This window comes from Plecotus auritus (genome assembly GCF_963455305.1).
Source record: "Plecotus auritus genome assembly, chromosome: 3".
Lineage (NCBI taxonomy): Eukaryota > Metazoa > Chordata > Mammalia > Chiroptera > Vespertilionidae > Plecotus > Plecotus auritus.
This window is the reverse complement of record NC_137772.1, coordinates 189032645-189050713: the sequence shown is the minus strand read 5'-3', so window position 1 is coordinate 189050713 and position 18069 is coordinate 189032645. Positions and strand designations below refer to the sequence as shown.

The window sequence follows — 18069 nt, the reverse complement described above, 5'->3', positions numbered from 1 at the left end:
TCAGGGTGGGGGTTCCTTTGGGACATGGGGTGGCCTGGGTGAGGGGCCTGTGGTGGTTTGCAGGCTGGCCATGCCCCCCGGCAACCCAAGTGGAGGCCCTGGTATCTGGGATTTATTTATCTTCTATAATTGAAACTTTGTAGCCTTGAGTAGAGGCCTGGCTGGCCAGGGTGTGCGGAAAGCTTGGCTTCCTCCATCGCCTGGGGCAACTCAAGCCTCCTGCTCTCTCCAGCTCCATGGCTGCCACCATTTTTGTTGGGATTTATTTATCTTCTATAATTGAAACTTTGTAGTCTTGAGTGGAGACCTGGGCTTGCCAGGGTGTGCGGAAAGCTTGGCTTCCTCTATCGCCAGGGGCAACTCAAGCCTCCTGTTTGCTTTGTGGCTGCAGCCATCTTGGTTGTGTTAATTTGCATACTCACTCCTGATTGGCTGGTGGGCGTGGCTTGTGGGTGTAGCGGAGGTATGGTCAATTTGCATATTACTCTTTTATTAGATAGGATTGTGCAAACCTAAGAGAAAAATACTAGCAAAATAAATTAAGATAGTCCTAAAACTTCATCATACTCAGGGTTTATTCGTTCTGGGTCATGTGACAAGAATACGTGGCATCATACACATGGTCTTCAGTCACCTTATTTTGTGCCATCAGTAACTTTGGGGATTTGGCATTTTTCAAGAGTGCTTTACAGTCTCTAGGATTTGTCCCAAACTGCTGACTTCACAAGTTTTGGTTCATAAACAGGCAATAACAGCCACATCTTGATTGACACCAGACCAACAACAACTATAAGACACAAACAAATCTCTGAGGTGTTAAAATGTGTAACTTCAAAATAAATTATGGTATTTTGGTTACTTATTTATTGCCTGTCACTTTGCAAGAGAAAGTAAGCTTGAAAAGGGCAGGATTTTTGTCTGTTTTGTTTTCTGTTGTAGCTCCAGGGCCCACTGCAATCCCTGGCACATAGCTGTTGATTTATTCTGCTATCCAAGAAACATTAAACTAGAATAATGGATCACACGTTCTAGGCTGTCCATGACTTCTGTGAGATTTATGTTGAATGAATGATTGAATTCTCCCTGCTGTGAATTACTCTTTCTTTTTAAAACTGTCATCAAGTTAGAACTCTTTCTTTAGACCACTGTGGGGTTCTGATTCTGAATGTGACATTTCCCATTCATGCCTTTAATAGTTTCTAACAAGAATAGGAGATGTTGCAATAAAGCTAACAGGTGGATGAATGTACTGCACTGTGAAATTGTACACCTTTGGTAACATGCTATCGGAAAATACACCATTGCTTCAAAGAGAGGGTCAAATGCATGTATAAACAGAAACTGTCATTTATCAGATTGGGGGAAAAGGAGAATATTGCTCAGATGAATCACTGGAAATTTTCTTGTATCAGAATGAACCAAACCAAACTGGTAGGTGTGATGTCTCCTGATTTTATTTTATTGCCATACTAGCACCAACCCTAATGACACCTATTCTACCAAGAAGATAGGAAGGTAATTTCTCCCCTAATTCCATCCCTTGCTGCCTTCATACACCCAATCAACATTTGTTGAGAATCCACAGGTACATGGTCCATAAGAAATTATGGAGTAAAGGAAACAGAGCACAGATAAAACCAGTATGCCTAAGGGAAGATCATTCCAAACACATTATGTAAGAGCCATGTACTGAGACCAGCTCTTTCTGCAAATGGTACATGGGACCTAACCTAATACATTAAAAAAGCTTAATTTTCACTTAAAACGCAAAAACTTTCACAGTCTAGTGTATTTACACAATAACTATGGTAACTTCATTTTAATTTTTAACTAAATTAAGCTTTTAAAAGATTTATTTTTTGGCAATTTTATCATTGCTTAAAAATTGATTTGCAGAGTGCACCTGACATTTAAACCATAACCATTCTGTTGATTTCTGTTTTATTAGCAAGCAGAGTAGGAGGAGAGTGAGCTTCCAAAGGAATAAAAGCAGATGGTTTTTATTCCTAAGATGTTACCCTCAGCACTTCTTAATAACCCAGGAACCCTGTGGCAGCTCCAGCATGTTCATCATGTACAAAACCCTTTTCTATTTTTACCACCCCCCCCCCCCGGTTTCTTTTCATCTTCAAAAAGACTGAGGTACATAAGGATGGATGATGAAGTCAATTACATGTTTATGACCTTCAGGGAAATATAAATTAGTACTTCCTTGAATGTATTCTATAGTTACTGAGAAAAGTAAACAGAGAATTGAAGACTCAAAAATCAGCAAGTACAGACTAACTTAGAGGGTATGCCCAGCCTAATGCCAAATATTGGAGTAGAGGGTGAAGTGGGAGAGAGAAGAAGGTTTTATCTATCTACCTACCTACATACCTACATACCTATCATCTACTGATCTATCATCTCTCTAACTATTGAATCTATCTATCATCTATCATCTATCTATCTATCTATCTATCTATCTATCTATCTATCTATCTACCTATCTATCTAGTCAGTCTATCTACATCTTAAAGATATATAAAAATTTGTCTTTGTATACTTCAGTACTTTACCATTGAATCACTAGCATCAGTTCCATTTTTCAATCCCTACATATCCAATGTGATAAGTGATTATATAGCAAAGCATATACAATCACATATATTATGCCTGATTTTAGAGCCCAAACATACAGAATTTTGGAAGCTTTAAAAAAAATATTTTGACATTTTTCCTGGTCTCTTAGTGGTATGTTTATAATTTTCACCATAACATCTTTGTTCTGCACTTACTTTTTTTCTTGATCTTTTCCTTGCTTTACATCAAAAGTGCAAATAATCAGAATACATCAGATTACAAAACTTCCTACCTTCAAATGTCTAAGTAAGTGTTTAATAAGTTTGATACAGATAGGTGGTCTGTTAATAATACAAACTAAGCTTTCAAATAGTGGAGTAAGTTGACAAAAAGAGATACCAAAGATATTTTAGAAATAAAAGGGGGAATAGATGATGATGAACTTAGAAATCTTACCAAAAATAGTATTAATAGCTTTTATAATGACATAATGTCTCATAGATACACTTCCTTTTATAGACAAGAGTGAACATAACAAAAATTAGAGGTAAGGTTTTACAGAGTAACAAGAAATACAGAGTGGGGCAAAAATAGGTTTACAGTTGTTTATATGGAAAATAATATAATAATTAATAAATAACAATATAAGAATAAACTGTATTGTGTGTACTCAGAACTGTAAACCTACTTTTGACCCACCCTGCAAGAAAAAATATTAAAATTCTGGAGACAGGAAAGCTGCCTTCCTCTGCCCTGGTTGGTAGCAGAGTGTGAAGGTAGTCCCGTTGCTACTCACCCACAGTGTGCACGGGCACAGGGTAGAATCTGGCAATGGCTAAGCTCACTACCATATTCTTGTTTAATAACTTCTGCACATTCTTCTTTAATAATGAAGCCCTAAGTCTGGTGATGTTTTATCATTTTTATACACTTCAATAGAGAGAGAAAGTTAAGCAAAAGCACGTAACTCCAACATTTTCCCTTGCAATTTCATTTTTGTTTGTTAGTAAGCAAATAGTTTAAAACCTAACATTTAAAATCTGCTGGGCCCTAGCCAGTTTGGCTCAGTAGATAGAGTGTCGGCCTGTGAACTGAAGGGTCCTCGGTTCGATTCCAGTCAAGGGCACATGCCTGGGTTGCGGGCTCCATCCTCAGTTGTGGGTGTGCAGGAGGCAGCCAATCAATGATTCTCTCTCATCATTGATGTTTCTATCTCTCTCTCCCTCCCCCTTGCCCTCTGAAATCAATAAAGAAATATTAATTTAAAAAATTTTCTGGAAGAGTCATGGAATTACAGATTTTTCCTTGGGATCACATTTATAACCCTGTGAAGATGAGCAGTGGGAAAACAGAGCCATTATATAGAATTGCACTTTATAGCATTTTGCATCTATTCAGTTATTAAGGTATACAAGGCTGTATGGAGTCTAATCGAAAGCACAATCCATTATTCTAATTTATTAGTTCTCCGCATGGCAGAATGTAATTAATGGTGTCACCACATAACTGTCACAAAGTGACAGCTCAATAAAAGACTTTGGGAGTCAAAAGCCTGGTTATTATTTTACAGGAACAGTTCTGTCCTTATATTTAAGCCCACAGCCTATTTTAAACCCAGACATTTATGAAAATTAGATTTCAAGTTGAACATAAACATGAAATTTTGAAAAAGAACCCAAGGGCAGAAAGGCATGTCTAGACTTACAAATACTCTCGAGTGATTTTGAGGATCAGTTTTGCAGCAATGCAAGTGCACATTAAAGTCCTACTGAGGCACTGTCTTTGCTCCGTCTTTATAAACATTTGCAGTTATCAAATCCATCACCTGTGGTGGTAGAGCTGACCCCCTTAGCAAAGAACAAACATATCTACTACTACAGATGAGCACATTAACAAGTATTAACTCGAGCTAATGTCTACGATATGTTTTTTAAAAATCACCACAGTTCCAAACAGGGCTTTAAGGCCATATAAATGTAGCCTATAAATCCAATTATGCCTTCTCACTTGTAGAAAGTTTTGTATGTTGAAAATGGAGGCAACATAAAGAAAAAGTGGCAGGGGCGGGGGAGAAGGATAGTCCCTGAGATCAAATGCCTAACAGATATAAACCTGAGTCTAAGCTATTGAGTTCATGTCACAGCCATTTTTAAGTATAACAGTTTGAAAATATACAAGTTACACCATTCTAGGAAAATTCAGTTATCATTTACTCTTCATGATCAACCTCTCACAGAGTCTTAGGAAGAGGAGGGACCTTGAAGATGATCTATTTCTTCCTCAAATCTGATGCTGGCTTTTCATTTCCTAATCTCCTGCACAGGTAATACCTACCCCTTTATTAACAGCTCAAGGTCTGCGTATCTATTTATGTTTCAAAGCGTAGGACAGGTTATGTGACCCTAATGAAGAAGAAGGACACAACTTCAAGCAATGTCAACTATCATTCTGCAATTCTCAAATAAGTACGATGAAAGATAACACTCCTATCTCACTTATCAAAACGAAAATCACACCAGTCATCCATAGAACGTATAACTGATTATCTGTTTTCTGTTCAATTTATTTTTCTAATGATCTATGTCAGACGTCCTTCTTCCCAAAGAAAATAATCTGACCTATTATATTTCTAATATTGATGCCTCTGTATTTCTCACAAATTTTCACACTTCCACAAATTACTGAAGAAAATGTTAAAACTTTCAGAATTTCCTAAGATGTCCTAAACAATGCCACAGCTCACTAACACTTAATAGGAGACCTTGAAGTAGGTGGTTTCTAAAAGAAAATAAACAGCAATGATCAAGGTAGAAGCATACCAGGAAGCATTTGGACTTTTGCTTACTACAGACTTACATCCCGGGAAATGGAGGGCTCGGAATAACATGCGGTTTTCCTAAAATTCGGTTCTAGGAAGCAGAGTCTCACAGGCTGACTGCAGCCCCAGCCCCGGGATGATTCCTGCACCTTGGGGACTGTGATTTTTTTTTAAATTTCTTTATTGATTAAGTTGTTACATATGTGTCCTTCTTCCCCCATTAACCCCCCCATCTCCCCCACTCATGCCCTCACCCCCCTGTTGTCTTTGCAGATTGTGGGAACTATCTCCTCAGTCCCCACCCCCACCTCTCCTTCCCTGAGGTCATGGCTCAGTGGCAGATGGAACAACAACCTTGGAGCACCAGCTCCCGTGCACCAGACCAGATCCATCCCGAACTATTCAGACCTGGTTTCCTGTAAGTCTATTGATAGGTAGGGAAGGAGAATGAACTATGGATTCATTCTTCACCACACACTAGTTGCATGGTTTTGTGTAAATACCATAACTTCTCCGAGCTTCTCTAAAATGGGAATAAAGTGCTTAGTTTACAAATGGATGTAAGAAATTAAGTAGGTATGAGACAACATCTATCACAGTGCTTGTTTTATGGTTGGACTTCAATAAATTACAGGTGCCCCTAAGTTGTCAGATAGACCCGTCTCTGCAATCAATCATCTACCCCAGCCAAAGAGAATAGTTCCGTCCTGTTCTTTAAGCTTGGCATGCATAAAAAATTGTTCCTCTGAACCATGAAAAGGAGAAAATGCTCTTGCCTTGTCTCACTTGGGTTTAGGAACAGAGCATAATAATTCATCTGGGTTCACCCATCTGGGAGCAATGTGCCAGTTTGTTTCCTGTATCAGTTAGCATTGTTGATTGTAAGTAAAAGAAACCATCCCTGGCTAACTTAAGTAGAAAAGGAATTTACTAGAAAGACTTGAGATTTGCTCAAGGAATTGAAAAGCAGATAGGAAACTAGGCTTGGGAAATAGCAGGCACCAGCATTGCTATTGCACCAATTGTGCCCCTGGTGGCACCCCTGCCCTTACTTCCACCTCACCGAACATCATTGCCACAGGGTACTCGATGCTACCCAGCACTCCCTATGGCCTTCTCTAGATTCTGCTACTTGATCCTTGATGCTGCTGCCGAGAATAATTTCTAATGAGTCTTGAATTTTGGATACATTCCCTTGAGATTCCAATTTCTTGGTTGTCAAAATGGCAAATGTCAATTACATCCCCTAAGTGGCTTTCAAACCAAAAATCAGCCAAGTTTTTTTGTTGTTGTTTTTTAAAAAATATTTTTATATGTGTTCTATTAATCTCAAAAAGAGAAAAGGAGAGGGAGAGATAGAAACATCAGTGATGAAAGAGGATCATTGATTGGCTGCCTCCTGTGGGATTCCTGCCCCCTTTTGAGGATCAAGCCCAGCAACCCTGGCATATGCCCTGACCAGGAATTGAACCATGATCTTCTGGTTCACAGGTCTACACTCACCCTTGAGCCACACCAAGTTTTGATATACCTCCTAAAAAGGAGGTCTCTTTGGAGAAGGAGAAAACTGCAGTTACTGCCATCTCCTCTACAGAGGAAAGGCATCTAGTTAAATAATCAGCTCTATCAGATTTCTTCAACTACCACTTCTATGCCCATGCACAATCCCAAGTTCAGACATGCTGGACTTGAGAAGAGTCACCATTTTACCTGAATAAAGTGCTTCTCAAGTTTGGTTAGGTGGCAGAGCACTTGAATGTCAAATCCCTGAATAGCTAAAATGCTTCAGAGTAGGCACAATGTATGTTTAGTTCAAAACATACCTTCATTGTCTAAATAGAGCTTAGTGAAGAGCAGAGACTCAATAAGTATTTGTTGAATGACATGCTAAATTGGAAATACAACATGACATTTTGCAAGAGAGACTACTATACAGTCACGTACCACATAACGACATTTCTGTCAACGATGGACCACATATAAAATGGTGATGCCATAAGATTATAATGGAGCTGAAAAATTCCTTTTGCTTAATGACCTTATAGCTACCATAACGTTGTTACTCACATGTTTGTGGTGATGCTGGTGTAAACAAAGCTACTGCATCGCCAGCTAATATAAAAGTATAGCACATACAGTTATGTACAGTACATAATACTTGACAATGATAATGACTATGTTACTGGCTTATGTATTTCCTTACTATGCTTTTTATCATTATTTTATTTTTTTTTAATATGTTTTATTGATTTTTTACAGAGAGGAAGGAAGAGGGACAGAGAGTTAGAAACATCGATGAGAGAGAAACATCGATCAGCTGCCTCCTGCACACCTCCCACTGGGGATGTGCCCGCAACCAAGCTACGTGCCCTTGACCGGAATCGAACCCGGGACCTTTCAGTCCGCAGGCCGACGCTCTATCCACTGAGCCAAACCGGTTTTGGCTATCATTATTTTAGATTATACTCTTTCTATTTATAAAAAAAGTTTGCTGTAAAACAGCATGTCACTTTATGTCAGCAGCAGCCTCATACTTCTCATGTTTACTGTGTCTCTTGGTTGCACCATTTTCTCCTGTGTTTGATTCAATCTCGTGTTGTTTATACAGTAACATAATGTACAGACCTATAGCCTAGGAGCAATAGGCTAAGTACTATTAGCCTAAGCATGTAGTAGGCTAGGCCATCCAGGTTTGTGTAAGTGCACTCTGTGATGTTCGCACAATGATTAAATCACCTAACAATGCATTTCTCAGAATGTATCTCTGTTGTTAGGTAGCGCGTGACTTTATACAGTTGTAAAAGTTACATTAAACAAGTACAACTCATGGTAGATATTAAAAATGAAATTTTAAGTTTTTCCTCCAATGTCCTTTTAGACATGTATCTATCCCTTTCCATTGGATAAAATCTCTGGCGGACTCATTGACTATCCTTGTCACTCTTTTTTTTTAAAAAATAAATCTTTATTGTTCAGATTATTACAGATGTTCCTCTATTTCCCCCCATAGCTCCCCTCCACCTGATTCCCCCACCCACCCCATGCCCTTACCCCCCACCACTGTCCTCATCCATAGGTGTAAGATTTTTGTCCAATCTCTTCCAGCACCCCTCATGTCCCCTTCTCCCCGAGAATTGTCAGTCCATTCTCTTTCTATGCCCCTGATTCTATTATATTCACCAGTTTATTCTGTTCATCAGGTGTTTTTTTTATTCACTTGATTTTTAGATTCACTTGTTGATAGATATGTATTTATTTTCACTTTGTTGTTCATAATTTTTATCTTTACCTTTTTCTTCTTCTTCCTCTTCTTAAAGAATACCCTTTAGCATTTCATATAATCCTGGTTTGGTGGTGATGAACTCCTTTAGCTTTTTCTTGTCTGTGAAGCTCTTTATCTGACCTTCAATTCTAAATGATAGCTTTGCTGGGTAGAGTAATCTTGGTTGTAGGTTCTTGCTGTTCATCACTTTGAATATTTCTTGCCACTCCCTTCTGGCCTGCATAGTTTCTGTTAAGAAATCAGCTGACAGTTGTATGGGTACTCCCTTGTAGGTAGCTAACTGTTTTTCTCTTGCTGCTTTCAAGATTCTCCCTTTGTCTTTTGTCCTTGGCATTTTAATTATGATGTGTCTTGGTGTGGTCCTCTTTGGATTCCTCCTGTATGGGGTTCTGTGCACTTCCTGGACTTGTAAGTCTATTTCTTTCACCAGGTAGGGAAAGTTTTCTGTCATTATTTCTTCTAATAGGTTTTTAATATTTTGCTCTCTCTCTTCTTCTGGCACCCCCATAATTCAGATGTTGGTATGCTTGAAGTTGTCCCAGAGGCTCCTTACACTATCTTCATATTTTTGGATTCTTTTTTCTTTTTGTTTTTCTAGTTGGGTGTTTTTTGCTTCCTCATATTGCAAATCTTTGGTTTGATTCTTAGGTTCCTCTAGTCTACTGCTGGATTTCTGTATATTATTCTTTATTTCAGACAGTGTATGCTTAATTTCTGACTGGTCCTTTTCCATTTTTTTGGCATTCTCATTAAGATCCTTGAAGGTCTCAATAAGTTCCTCAGAGGTCTCACTAAGTTTCTCGGTGGTTTCTAGAAGATTCTTGAGTAACCTTATAACTGTGGTTTTGAACTCTATATCCAGTAGTTTGCTTTCCTCCATTTCTTTCATTCGTGATGTTTCTTTGTCTCTGCATTTTGGCTGCTTCCATGTTGATGGAGTGGCTCTGTGTGGTAAGTGACCTATAGGGCCCAGTGGCTCAGCCTCCCCAATCACCTGAGGTGGACACTCTTGGTGCACCCCTTTGTGGGCTGGGTGCACACAAAGCCTTGATTGCTGTTGGTACACTGGGAGGAATTGACCTCCAGGCCAATTGGCTATGAGGATCAGCTGTGTCTATAATGGAAGAACTGCTGTGCTGGAGAAACCCTTATGGGGCAGGACATGCTTCAGTGGGGCTTTGGTGCTCACTGAGTCTGCCTCTTGAGTGTGTCACTTATGTATGTGAGGAGTTGAAATCTGGTGTCATCTCACATTGACCTCTAGGTACACTGGTTCCTGGATCTTCAAGAAGGTGCAAGTCAGCTACTATCTGAGGCCATCCAGCAGGAGCTACAGGGAGATCAGCAGATTTCTCCCCTTTGCTTGGGGTTTGGAAGTTTTGGAGCTGTCTGACCCAGCTGCAATTTGTTAGGTTAAGCTGTGAAAGGGCAGACCATTCATATGCAAAAGCTGCTGTGCACAGCTAGGGGGGGGGGAGGTTGTAAATTGGGTGGGGCAGGGTCTCAGGGAATCACTAGGGTGTGGCAAACAGTGATGGCTGCCAGTCAGCCATCTCTGCGTCTCCACGTTTCCATGTCCCGTGTCCCGCACCCCAGTGCAGTAAACAATGATTCCTGCATGCACCTCTGCGAGAAAGCCACCCTCACTTTCTGACCCGATGGCAGACAGTCCAGTTTCTCCCATATGAGTCTGGGTCTCGCAGGAGTCTCGCCGGAAATTGAAGTTCAGAGGAGTCAGGAGCTTGTAACTCCCTCCCAATTGAAAAAAACAGTGCATGCAGTCGCCAGCCCGATTCACGTGCGCCTCCGTACCTCTGCTTTTCTGAGCCTCTGCACCTCCTACACAGTCTCAATGAGCTTCTTTCTTTCCTTCTAGTTGTAGAACTTCTACTCCGCCAGCTTTCCCATGGTTCTGGGTGATAGTCGTTTTGTCTTTTAGTTGTAGTTTTGGTGTGGTTGTGAGAGGCAGCATGTACAGGTGTATACCTTATGCCGCCATCTTGGTTTCTCTATCCTTGTCACTCTTAAGTAGCAGTAAATCATTTTAAACTTTTTAAAAAATTCTTTATTGACTCAGTATTACATATAGTATTACATATGTCTCCTTCCCCCCCTCTCTTGACCTCACCCCAGCCACCCCCACCCCCCTAGTGCCGCCAGAAGCCAATTACAGCATGTCATAATTGCAAGAGTTTCATCAAAAGGTTGATGGAACTTGGGGACTCAACAAGGGCTGAGTCACATATGTTATCACCTGTTGGGAATGGCTAAAAGCATTTTCCCAAACCTGAAAATGATGATTGCTTGTTGCCAGACAGCTCAGGGCATCTTAATCTACATGTTATTGCCTCCTACTGGCCAAACACCTGAACAGCCATAGGCAATTCCTCATTCTGACAATGGATTCTGTACCTAACCCTACCCTTTGATGTGTATATCTCCATCTCGCCTTAGGACAATTTGTGTTAATAAAAAGCAAGGGGTCCTGAGACGAGGAGAACTTGGTTTCTTTAGCCAAGCTCCTCTGCCCCCCCCCCCCAAATGCCTTTCAAAATTATGTTTTGTCTCTGGACTCTTATTTAATTTACGCACAGCCCCTTCTCCAGGTTTCCTGAACCCTTCTAGATGCCAGATCAAGACCACCGGCATTACCATGGTGTCTGTGTCCATTGGTTATGCTTATATGCATCCATACAAGTCCTTTGGTTGATCTTTACCACCACCACCCCACCCCCCGGCCCCTGCCTTCCCTCTGAAGTTTGACAGTATGTTCGATGTTTCTCTGTCTCGATCTATTTATGTTCATTAGTTTATGTTGTTTATTATATTGCACAAATGAGTGAGATCACTTTAAACTTTAAGGTACAAAACATGGCCTTGATTCAGAAATTAGAACTTCTGGCCCAAAATATTAATCAGTACTTCAGACTTTATTTCAAAGGGAAGACATCACATCTCACCATGGCCTGTAATATAGCAGCCAAACAAAGGATTCCCATTGGTGCAGTGAAACATGTGGATGAATCATGAAAGAGCAGCAGGGAAAGAGTGTCACCTTCAGTTGTGACTGGGTGAGGATATGCCATATGCTGGGTAGACGAAAGCCTGAGTAGAAAAATGAGGCTCATACTCTTTTCAGATATGGGCACACCTGAAAATGCGTGAGTGCTCTCTTCACTGAATTGTTCCTGCTTTCAGAAATGATGTACTGCCTCTTAATGATGATAGGCTTTAAGGTCAACCACAGCCCAATTAAAAGGCTGACCAACTAGGGAGTGTCCTGGGGTACCAACCAATAAGCAGTCTGAAACCTGTTTTTTCTTCACTTTGAAAATGTGATGCCAGTTAACTCTGATTTCCAAATACAACTCCTTATTTAACTACTGCAATAAAAGTTGTCCCTGCTCCTACAGAAATAGACTATGCCCTCAAGTAGAAATAAGCACATCTTGCTGGCATATGTCAGCATTAAAAATATGGGAAAAATTGACTTAAAATGAACAAAAGGAAAACCATTTTCTAAGTTGGTTTCCACTAGCTTTCTCATTTCTATTGCAGAGTCTTGAATTTCTTATATGATTCCAGGAAGGTTGGTATAAAAACCCCAGAAATATCTAAATCTATGGGAATAACAGAGGAACCTTAGTACTGAATTAGATGTCTATTCTATCATGTTTTCTAAAAAGATATTTTTTTGTAAATATAAAATGTTTTCCATTGATTTATTATCTGTGATCATTGATAATCCCTATAAAAAAGAACTTCTCCAGTTCAAGGACTAACAGCCAACAATAAGAATCACTACCACATAACATCCAACAAAGAGAAATAGAGAGTACTTTCTAATACACTTTCAGGAATACAAGCTCCTTGCAAGAATGTAAAGTGCCTTGGGCCATGTGTGGCTCAGATGCTTAGGTGGGTGATCCAGCTGATCAATCTCCCTCAGCAAGACTCATCCTGACTCTTATTTTTTACCTTTGCTTTCAAAATAGAATAATGATGTGAATAAGAATATTGTCCATAAGCAGGTGAAAGATGTACAGATGGTATACAGTTAATCTATATATATAAAGAGCCAGGGTCCATAATGACCAAGGTTCCACCGAACACCAGAAGTCAGTGGTGGGTTGCAGTGGTGACCCAGCACTGACTGCAGTGGGTGCTGGCACAGCGACCCAGCACTGACCGCCAAGGGGGCTGTGGATCAGGCCCAGAGAGAGGCCTGCAGAGAAAGAGGCAAGGTCTGATCCCCAGCCTCCGGTGGCAGCTGGTGATCAGGCATTGCCTCTCTCTTTCTCTTCCCACTTCACCAGCAGCACCCCCTTTTATTTCTCTCCGGGCCTCCTTGGGGCCTGCTGATCAGCCCCGCCTCTTTGATCAGGCCCAGAGATAGGCCCAGAGATGCTGACTGGCATAGAAACTGACCAGTCAGAACCAAATCTGGGTGAAGTGCCAGGAGCCAATGGCTGCCTAGGAGGTGGAGCTTTTGACACCGACTGGCATAGAAACTGACCAATCAGAACCAAATCTGGGTGAAGCGCCAGGAGCCAATGGCTGCCTAAGAGGCGGAGCTTTTGATGCTGACTGTCATAGAAACTGACCAATCAGAACCAAATCTGGGTGAAGTGCCAGGAGCAAATGGCTGCCTAGGAGGCAGAACTTTTGATGCTGACTGTCATAGAAAGCAATCAATCAGAACCAAATCCGGGTGAAGTGCCAGGAGCCAATGGCTGCCTCGGAGGCGGAGCTTTTGACACTGACTGGCATAGAAACTGATCAATCAGAACCAAATCTGGGTGAACTGCCAAGGCAGAACCTAAGGAGGGGCTGAGGAGGGGTTTTAAGGGCAACAGCTGTTTGGTGTAAGATGTAAGAAAGCGGTTCAATTTTTTCATGACCGGTTTGATAGTATAGTGCATATGGCTATCAGTCCAGATATGGGGATTATGTGTTTTTGTCTGCCAAGAATATCTCCTCCTGCTGAAAAAGGCTTTCCCACCCCCCACCCCCATTTAATCCTAACCTATATAATCTATCTATACTACTAAAAGGGTAATATGCAAATTAGACCAGGTCAACCTGTGCTAATTAGACCGGGTCAACCTGCCATCTTCTGGACATCTGACTTCCTTCCAGACAAAGCCATTGTGGCAGAGGCAGTTAGGGGTGATAAGGCTGGCAGGGGAGGGCAGTTGGGGGCAACCAGGTGAGCAGGGGAAGGCAGTTGCAGGCGAGATCAGGCCGGCAGGGGAGGGCAGTTGGGGGCAACTAGGCCGGCAGGGGAGGGCACTTGGCGAGATCAGGCCAGCAGGGGAGGGCAGTTAGGGGTGATCAGGTAGGCAGAGGCAGTTGGGAGTGAGATCAGGAGGGCAGTTGGGGGCAAGATCAGGCTGGCAAGAAAGGGCAGTTAGGGGTGATCACGCAGGTAGGCAGGTGAGTGGTTAGAAGCCAGCAGTCCCAGATTGCAAGAGAGATGTCCGACCGCCAGTTTAGGCCTGAACTGGGATCAAGCCTAAACCGGCGGTCGGACATTCCTCAAGGGGTCCCCGATTGGAGAGGGTGCAGGCTGGGCTGAGGGACCCCCTCCCCCCCCGCATGCACAAATTTCATGCACCAGGCCCCTAGTCCTATATAATAAAGAGGTAGTATGCAAATTGACCCTCACGCCCTCACAAGATGGCTGCCTATCACCAGGCCAGCAGGGGGTTTAGTGAGGGACGACCAAACGACTGAACAGCAGGCTGCATAGGGTGACCAGGCGGGCGGGGCAGGCAGTTGGGGGTGACCAGGCCAGCAGGGGGGGCAGTTAGGGGCAACCAGACAGATAGGCAGGTGAGTGATTAGGAGCCAGCGGTCCAGGATTGTGAGAGGAATGTCCGATTGCCAGTTTAGGCCCAATCCCCGGCCTAAACCAGCAGTTGGACATCCCCCAAGAGGTCCCGGATTGGAAAGGGTGCAGGCTGGGCTGAGGGGACCTTCCCCCGCCCCCCTGCATTCACGAATGTCATGCACCAGGCCTCCAGTATAACATAAACAATTAAAATGATGAACAATTGAAAGAATGCCAATTCCTTATTTTTTGATAAGTTGATACCTAAAGGTTAGCATTTAAGCACTAACCAGTTTGTAAACTCAGCCACACTACTTGCAAATCTGACACATGAGCTCCAATCTCCAAGTTACTCTGGCTGACCAGCCACTGTGCTTCTGTGTCAGTCAACATGTAAACCTCCTGCAGCGTCCTCCTCTGGTCCTCACTGAGTGAGGCCATTAGTACTTGACAACAATGAGCTTTCCAATTCTGCACAACTGTCCCATTCTGGGGTATCATAAGGAGAGGAGGAAAATAAAGAAAGGCAAGTGACAATTCTTACATCAGAAAATAACTGGTAATGTGATAAAATTCCAGTAAAAACTATCTTGGGTGGTAAGATACAAAAATACAGCACTACTACAAACACCAGGCCATGATGCTCATTTAAGCAACAACATATTTTTGGGTGCTGTCTTAATACTTAACTCTGAAGGATAACAAAGGAAATTTAAGACATCACAAGTCTTTGGTTTGTATAGCTCTTTGATTTTTGTGTCCTTCACTGTCTCCTTTTCTTTTCACCATTTCATTAACTATGGGAGCTTCCTAAAATCCAGGTATATTGGGAAGCATTTCTATTTCTTTATTCCCCTTCTTCTCTGAAAGTCTCACACTACCTGCAGCTTCAGCATCACTCCTACACCAAGAACTTTCAAAATCAGTACCTTAAGGTCAAACCTTCATCTAAGCCAAATGAATTCTTCCATTTGGATAATTTACTTCAAACTCAGCAGATATAAATCCAGGTTTAGCATTTTACTATAAAATCTGAAAATACCAGTCAAGATGGAGGGTGGGTAAATATGTTACTCACCTTCTCCTGCATCAAAATTACAAATACAGAACAACCATCATTCAGAACCGCCTGAAATCTGGCTGAATGGAAGTTCTACAACTACAAAATTAAAGAAAAAGCCACATCGAGACTGGTAGATGGGGCAGAGATGTAGAACAGGCTGGTCCCACACCCACAATTGGCAGATAAAAATTGTGAGGGATGTCTCAGCTATGGAGATTGCCCCTGAGGAGTGAGGAGTCCCCACAGTCCAAGGTTCAAGTGCCAGGAAGAGAAGTCTCCATAACTTATGGCTGTAAAAGCCATCAGGGATTGTGACTGAGGGATACGGAGGGCTACTATCCCAGGCAGTTTCTCTAAAGGACCCACAGCATAAACTTATTCTGACTCACTCCCTCTGAGCTCTAGCACTGGGGCAGCAGCTTGATAAGCACCAGAGACATACATGGAGGAACTGAATTATACAGCAAAAAGGCAAGAGCTGTGGGGGCAGCTTTCGCCCAGACAGAAGTACTGGTAGAGGTCATTATTCCTTTTCTGTGTCCTCTCCACACAGAGATGGCAGATGAGTGTCATATCTGAGATTCCATCAACTTGGCTCAACGGGTCCTGGTGATTCCTTGAGGCCTCGCCCCAACTTTCTGGCCCACCTAAGTACTTTTTGGCTTTTCCATACAAATGGCTTGTCTTGGCTCTTGCTTCAGATTTTCCTAAAAATCTCTCAAACAAGCAGCATCTGGCCTCAGTGTGCCCCCTATTTATTGCTAAGTAGCTCCAGGCCCATGTTCATGGATCAGAAGAGTAAATATTGCTAAGATGTCCATACTACTCAACACCATCTATAGGTTCAGAGCAGTCCCTATCGAAATTCCAACGGCATTTTTCACACAATTAGGAAGCATAATCTTAAAATACATATAAAACCATAAAAACCCTGAATGGTGAAAGCAATCTTAGGAAGAACAAAGCCTGAGGCATCCTATGACAAGATTTTAATATAAAGCTATAGTAATCAAATCAGCATAATGGTAGCATTGAAAGCAGACACATAGACCAATGAAAAGAATCAAGAGCCCATGCATAAACTCGCACAAAAATGGTAAACTAGTATTTGACAAGGGAGCTAAGAATACGCAATAGGAAAATGATAGTTTCTTCAGTCAGTGCTATTGGAAAAATTGAATGCAGACATGCAAAAGTATGAAACTAGACCCCTATCTTATACCACTCACAAAAATGAATTAATGATGTAAATGCAAGACCTGAAGTTGTAAAACTTCTAGAATAAAACATAAGGAAAACACTCCTTGACACTGGTGTTCAAATGGTTCCATATTTATTAGTAGTCATTAAAAATCCCTTCAAAATGGACTTATGGTATTTCCCATCAATTTATTGAATATTTCTTTATTGAAATTTTTGGTATAATGAAATGTTCCAGGCCTATCTTATATCAACACTTCTCCAGTCTGAAATCAGCCACTTCTACAAGGAGTCCTGAGAGCGAATGGTATTAGAGATTAAGATCTGAGAAAAGATGATTTTAAAGAAAACAGTTCTAATAGAGGATTGGAGTGAGAGTAAAATTTCATAGGAATAAAAAATAAGCATGTGATTTTTCCCAAGGCACTAGTAAATGCAATAAGAGCTATTAGTTCCAAAGAGAAAAATTTATTAGGAATGGGTTCTCTAAGAAAGCTTATAGAGAAGAAACTTAAGTGATGCCTACATAATTGGAAGAAGTTAGATCAGTGCCTCATAAGCAGTGTAGATTATTTTTGGGGTGTCACTGTTCCTAGCCCTCACAGGGTTCATTCTAGTTCTCCCCATTTCTGTATTTGTAACTCTCCCAACAGTGAGCAAGGTATATTCTCTATTGGGCAAAGTGTAGTGGTTTGATATAAATCCAAAAAGATTTGTCCTATAAGTAACTTTTTGGATCTTTTATATCTACATTTATTTTTCTACCCACCTGACAAATGATTTTTTGGTGTGTCCTATTATTAGGTCATGCATACTGCATCTTTCCCTGAACCTCCAGTCAACATCTGCAGCATTACTACAATTTAACCCAGATGTGAGTGCATTCATAGAGTTTAACCAACTTTATGTGAAGCATTTGTCTCACAATTCTTAGCTAAAGAAATCATAGCTTTGCTTGCTTTGCAAGTTTACCTTGCCAACCCAAAGGAAGAAGGTCAAAATAAACAAAGTCCATTTATTTTCTCTATCCACTCTAATCCCATATTAATGAACAACAATGAATCACTTCTCTGTCTTTGCCCTAATGAAGTAGTGGACTATATCAACTAATTGCCCAAATAACTAACATTTCTCTTGGAGGCAAAAGTTCTCCACATATTTTTGAAAACTATTCATCTAAAGTTTATTTTAAAAATTATATAAAACCAAATTAATATATTTAAACAATAAAGTATCATTTAATTTTTCTGATTTTTTAAACTACTTGTCTATGTGTATATATTTTCATAAAGGTAAATATATTTAAT

At 41.1% G+C, this 18069-nt stretch overlaps 1 pseudogene across 1 annotated transcript in view; it reads right to left on the bottom strand.

Moving 5' to 3' along the window:
* The window catches only part of LOC308244274 (keratin, type I cytoskeletal 18-like), an 82383-nt pseudogene extending 67443 nt beyond the window's left edge, over window positions 1-14940 (bottom strand). Inside the window, exon 1 of the transcript in view lies at window positions 14790-14940. The product of the transcript in view is annotated as a keratin, type I cytoskeletal 18-like (transcript). The remainder of the gene's footprint in view (window positions 1-14789) is intronic.
* Between the last annotated feature and the right edge of the window lie 3129 nt (window positions 14941-18069).